Consider the following 5,863-nt stretch of genomic DNA (forward strand, 5'->3'; position numbering starts at 1 on the left):
TTATAACAATTCACAGTCCGTCAGCACCAACTCCTCCTCCCCATCCACATACTTTATGCACCATCACCATCTGTGTCAGTCTGAAATGAAGAGAGTTGACTCGCCACTGATCTGTTGTGTCCAGTCTAAATCTGTGTCCAGCATGCTGGCCTCACTGAGCGTCTGTGGACATATGTGTGTGTGGGGGTGTGTGTGCAAGCTTTCATGTGTGCCAGTTCTGCGGCAGTGCCAGCACATGCCATGCATCATGAAAGAATGGAGGGCTGTATCTCTGCTGCCTCACACAGGACAAAGGATGCAACTGCAGGCTGCAGTTTCACGTCATCCACCACATCTAAAACGTGGAGTAAATTTTGCACAAGCAGTTCTCCAGTGTCCTTCCCACGTCCCTCAGGAAAGCTGATAACAGTGCTAGGGCTCCAGCTGTGTCTTCACTTATGTGTCCCATAAACACACAGAAGTGCCCATGCATACACACACGCACGCACACACACACTCACACGTCCCTTTGATTCCCTGCTGAGAAGGTGGAGAATGAGTGGATATCACTGACATTTTCTCTCCAGGCAGTCCCAGTCAGGTCACTGCTATAATGCGCATATGGATAGAAAAGGGGGTAAGTAAAAAAAATGACAGCTGGGACGGCAATGTTAAGTACTTAAACTTAAAAGCATAACTCTTGCATCATACACTCAACTCAGCTGGAATAAATCATTAACCACTGATAAATGATAATATGATACCAGAAAAAAACATAAATCAACATCTAAAGAAGTACTATGGTAAGTTATCATAAGGCCTTTAATTCTACTTCCCATAGAACTAAGGGTTAGTGAGATCAGGTGAGTTTGCATTGGAGCCAGCTAAATTCATATTCACCAGCTGTGCAGAAACATTTTGGCATTCTGAATCCTTTTTTAATCAATTTAGCAATGCTATTAAAGAAATCCCCATTGCCGTGATGAAGTGCTGTGAATAAACTACTCTGACTGACCATTATGCCAGTGCAATATCTGCTAAGGTCCATGCTGTAGCTCAGTGGCACTTCCAATTCAGTGCATGATCAAAGGCATCCGGAAGATAATTTACTATAAATTATAAATTTGTGCTATGATTATAAGCACATTAATGCAGATTGGATCAATAAAACATGCATGTTGTGCCCATTAATTGCTCCTACATGCTCTTTGGGCCAACTCTGCTATGACACACATTATGACACATCACATCAGTCTGTCATGAAATCACCCACTCTTCTCTGGGTGCAACGAACTGTTCTACTGTGTAGCTTGGCTTATAAGCCACTAATAACTACATGATCAGAAATATTTGAGAAATGTTTCATTTAGTGTGTGAGCTCACCTTAAACCCAAACCAGGTAAATTACCGTTAGGAAGGTGAGAGTGTCCTTGAATATGTTCTGTACCAGAAAAAGATCTGAGATCCTAAAAGATATGAAAACTTCTGGTGTAAATAATATAGTGAGTAGAGTCGTTCAACATGCTGAACTGCTGGAGAAGCCCTATTTCTTAGCAGGAAAAATGAAATAGTTCAAGGCAGCTGGTCTTTTTGACTAGTTATAGAAGGAAGCTTGAGCAAAAAGAAATCTTGAGATAAGGCATAAATCTTCACAGAAAATGACCTGCCCAAAAAAGCTGATCTTAGATCATTATAGTGTACTTACATAGCTGGTAAACAATGCAGCTAAGATGAATTCAGACCTATCATAGTGTAATCCTGCTGGATTACACACCCATTTACCACAAATCCTTTATGTCTTGCCTTTTCAAAGTAGCGGATTCACCTCCAGTATTTTCCTCCCTGTGCACCAGGAGCTCTTTGTTGGTTCCTGACGATCCCCAGTGACATGATCTATTCCATATCTCAGCACACAAATTACAGATTTTTATTTTTTGTTTTTGGTAGCGTTTGCGTGCATTTCATTCTGTTTGTAAACCTGATTGCTCGAAAAGTGTCTAATGAATTCTAATAAAACTTTGCAGACGTGTAGATGTGTGTTAACTGTTCATTATCCATCAATGTCTTCAAGAACAACTTAATAATTTATTGGTTGAAATTTGACCGAAAAAATTAAAACTATGATTCTTACAAATGTGGTGTGTATTGTCAAGAAGTAGAAAGTACAGTATAAAGGTTTAAAATATCATGTCACGTTTGACCTCTGACCTCTCCTTCAAGGCCAATACATTGATTAGTCCTATATATGGCTACTTAAAACTAAATTTTTATTGCAATTGCTTGTATGTAAACCATATAGGCATATAAAGAATAATACATGGTGATTCTAAATATCGCATTATTTTTGACCTTTGACCTCTTCTTCAAGGTCAAATAAGGTCTAACTTTCATAAAATGACTTGTATCTCTAAAACTATGCTTAAAATTGTACTACCTTTGTTTATATTGGCATCATTTAAGAAATAAATGTCATGCTACATCTGATCTCTGACTTTTACATTTCACATCTGCCTTACATAAGTTGATGTGCTAACGAAAGTCTTGTCAACAGAAAGAGAATGAAAGGCCTACTTAGTTAGAAATATACTGTATTATAATATTATCTAATATGCTCAAGTTATTCATGTCCAGTTATTTACAAATAAATACCTATTATCCATCACTCAAGATCTGTCACGCTTTCCTTATCTGGTTTTACTGCACTACAAACCTCTTTAAAGAAGAACAAAGATGACAAAATGTATATATGTATATACAAAATAATATTCCCTTAAAAATAAATACTGCCCATAGAGTCCAACCCACGGATCTATTACACGCTTTGCCATAATGCTGGGCTGGAAAGTAAGTGTAGTTTTCTTGTCGTTATTTCTTGTTTGCCTGGCCGTCTTTCGTTCTTCTTGTTTGGATCCTGTTTTTGACCTTAAACATCTACTTGAATATTACACATCTTATTGCTTTGTAAACAATAGTATGACTTTATAAAAATGGATTGGGCTCTTTTCTACCGCTCCAGGCGTTCTTTGTTTTCCATTTATTTCATACAGTATGAACAACAGCTGAAGCTTTCTTGAGTCGAATCCATTATGCTTGAAGGCTGTTTTTGTTTTGGGTTTGTTTTGTTTTTTTGTCAAAGTTACACTGTAATAGTGCTGCAAGATAATGACCCGCTGCCTATAATTAATAACTGCAGCACTGAGTGAATTCATGACAAAAACCATACAAGCAACGGGGAACATATACGTAAAAAAATATATTTGAAGTGCTGTCTATACAACAATAAAATAGTTCTTCAAATTATGTTACAGGAAACGCCACAGTCTATTTGTTGAGATATTGATCAAATTTCAATTTCGAGAGTTTAACAGCAGGGAAATAAATTATGCACTCCACCAAACATAGTATTGCTACAAATACCAAAGCATGGACAAAATCAGTACAAATATTTGATCTCCACATATAGTTTCTGGGGAGCAATACTGCTGACAGTCATATAGAGCTTTCCTTCTATTAATATGTGCAGGCATATTCTCAGTAGATTTACAGCAAAACAAACAAACAGTGTTGATAGAATATCAATCTCCTTTTTCCTTCTCCAGTGACTGTCCTTTGGGTATTCTAGCCGAGTTTGCTGTTTTGTTTGTTCACTTTTGTTTTTTAGGCCAGCATTTCATCATTTCATCATCCATCATGCTACAAGGCAGGATATAAAATCATTCCATCGACTGTGTGACAAAGAGCTTCATTCTTTTGCCTCTGAATGATGCAACTTTATCAATATTTACCAAACAGTGGGACGCTGAGTGCTTATACAAGCGGTGATCTATGATATTTCTATAATATTGCTGAGAAGTGAATTATGCTTCCTCGGTGGGTCCTGTTTTTCTCCCCTGCTCAGTAGGTAAGCAATGCAGATACTTCAGACAGCACCCTGATGCTAAAGACAAACCCTGACTGGGTCTTTCTCTCGTATACTTTGTCTCTAGTAATTAGTGGAGTGATCGTGCTGGATGTCCACATTCTACACCACTGAATAGCTTTTCTACTAATTCATTCACTGAACATGCAGCTCATTTAGACTACTCTTGCTTTTATTAATTGGACTTGGAGCTGATCTGGATTCTACTGAGCCGATCTGTTCGCAGCTACTTTGTCAATCTAGCCTATAAGTGCCTAAAGAAAGAGTAATTGAGCTGTTGATTTTCCTTATCATATTCAGAATTGGTAAAAGGCTAAGACTAACAGATGGTAGCCGTATTAGCTGTATGCTCTATGCAACCGTACTTACAATTAGTTGATGTTTAAGCTAAAATCCTAATTGTGCAAAGACGGTGACGTTGCAAATATTCTGCTGTTAAGCCAGAGTCACATTAAAGAAGAAACATAAAGGTGTTGTGCTGCGCATTACTCATTAGCTCTTTGTGGTGCTCTTCAGTACAGGACTCTTTGAACCCCCTCTGTCCTTGGTGCACCGCTGACATCTGCACATTAGCACTGAAGCAACACACACAGAAATAGAAGAGGCAAACAAAGGACATTTTTCAGCCAAATATACTGAATAACCCTTTTAGACTGACAGTATTTATCATTTTAGCATGCTAAGCTGGATCCAACGAAAACTGAAGAATTTTGACTGTGGTCAAGGTGAATGATCAATAGGTAAGTTTAATCAGTTTACTAGATGTCCAGATATTTCACTAGATAGCACTTTAAACCTCCTCAAGGTGCTACAGAGCAAGGTCAAGAGATAACCAGCATATGCAGCTAATGCAATTCTGAGTTGTAAAAATATTTTAACCACACTCGTCGTCATAGAAATCCACTGGCCCGTATTGTTAGTGGGGCTACAAAGACATACATCCTCATGCCCAGCTTTTCTGTTGACATTAACGGGGCAGTTTGAGTATTACAGCAGCTTATTTGCTGTTTATTGGCCTGACTATGAATAACAAGGAGTATAAGGGCATCATTGTCTCAGTAGTTAATAGTTATAGGATCTGCTGATATTCCCTTCCTGGAAGATATAGAGGGACAACAATAATTTGGATCAACCCTGAAATAGGTTCACTCACATATCTATTAACAGTCACAGAGATATTTAAAATGCAGTAGCTATGCATCAAGCCAAGTGAATTAAATATTGTGCATGCGAGGTATGTGCAGTAAAATGTGTATATAAATTTTTCGCTCCCCTTGGTAGCTTGCAGCAGTTTAAGCCAGACAGTTATGCTCACCATGCCAGTTGATAGCTGACCAAATGAAACACGTGTCAGCAAGGTGGTTAAATTAGTCTTCCAAATTTTCCTTCTTCTCCTGCAGTTTCTGGCTGCACTCTTGTTAATCTATCCACCAACCCAGCTTCCTCTCCTTTAATCAATATTGTAGGATCATAGGGCTCTGCAGAGCTGTGTGCTGAATTTATGCATATGTTGGAGTATCTTATGTGTAAGTCTTCTGGAAGCTCTTCTATATATGCGGCAGGGTGTTTGACAGTGTTCCCCTATGAATCCTCAGCGTGCTGCCTGCTGTCCTGTAGGGAGCAACACAGTGAGCCAAACAGGTACCACCAAAGGCAAATGTAAAGCCACTTATGCACGGCTGTCCCTAAGCGAACATACATCTGGGAATGTACCTTTGAATTTCAAACCAGATACGCTCCTATGTGGCTCGGTGTGTATTTGTGTCTGTCTATTGCGTGTACACAATGCAGGCTCAGCAGATTCCAGCCTTCACAGACTATTGGCTTGTTCAACAGTATTACTCTCCTCTTTAATATCTTCAGTTAATGTGAGTCTCTGGCTAATTGAAAATGAACAAGTCTATGCCTCCCTGCAGCGCTTTTATAAGATGTTAAAGAGACACACACCCTTTCCGATGCAGGACA

This window comes from Rhamphochromis sp. 'chilingali' (genome assembly GCF_963969265.1).
Source record: "Rhamphochromis sp. 'chilingali' genome assembly, chromosome: 2".
Classification (NCBI taxonomy): Eukaryota; Metazoa; Chordata; class Actinopteri; order Cichliformes; family Cichlidae; genus Rhamphochromis; species Rhamphochromis sp. 'chilingali'.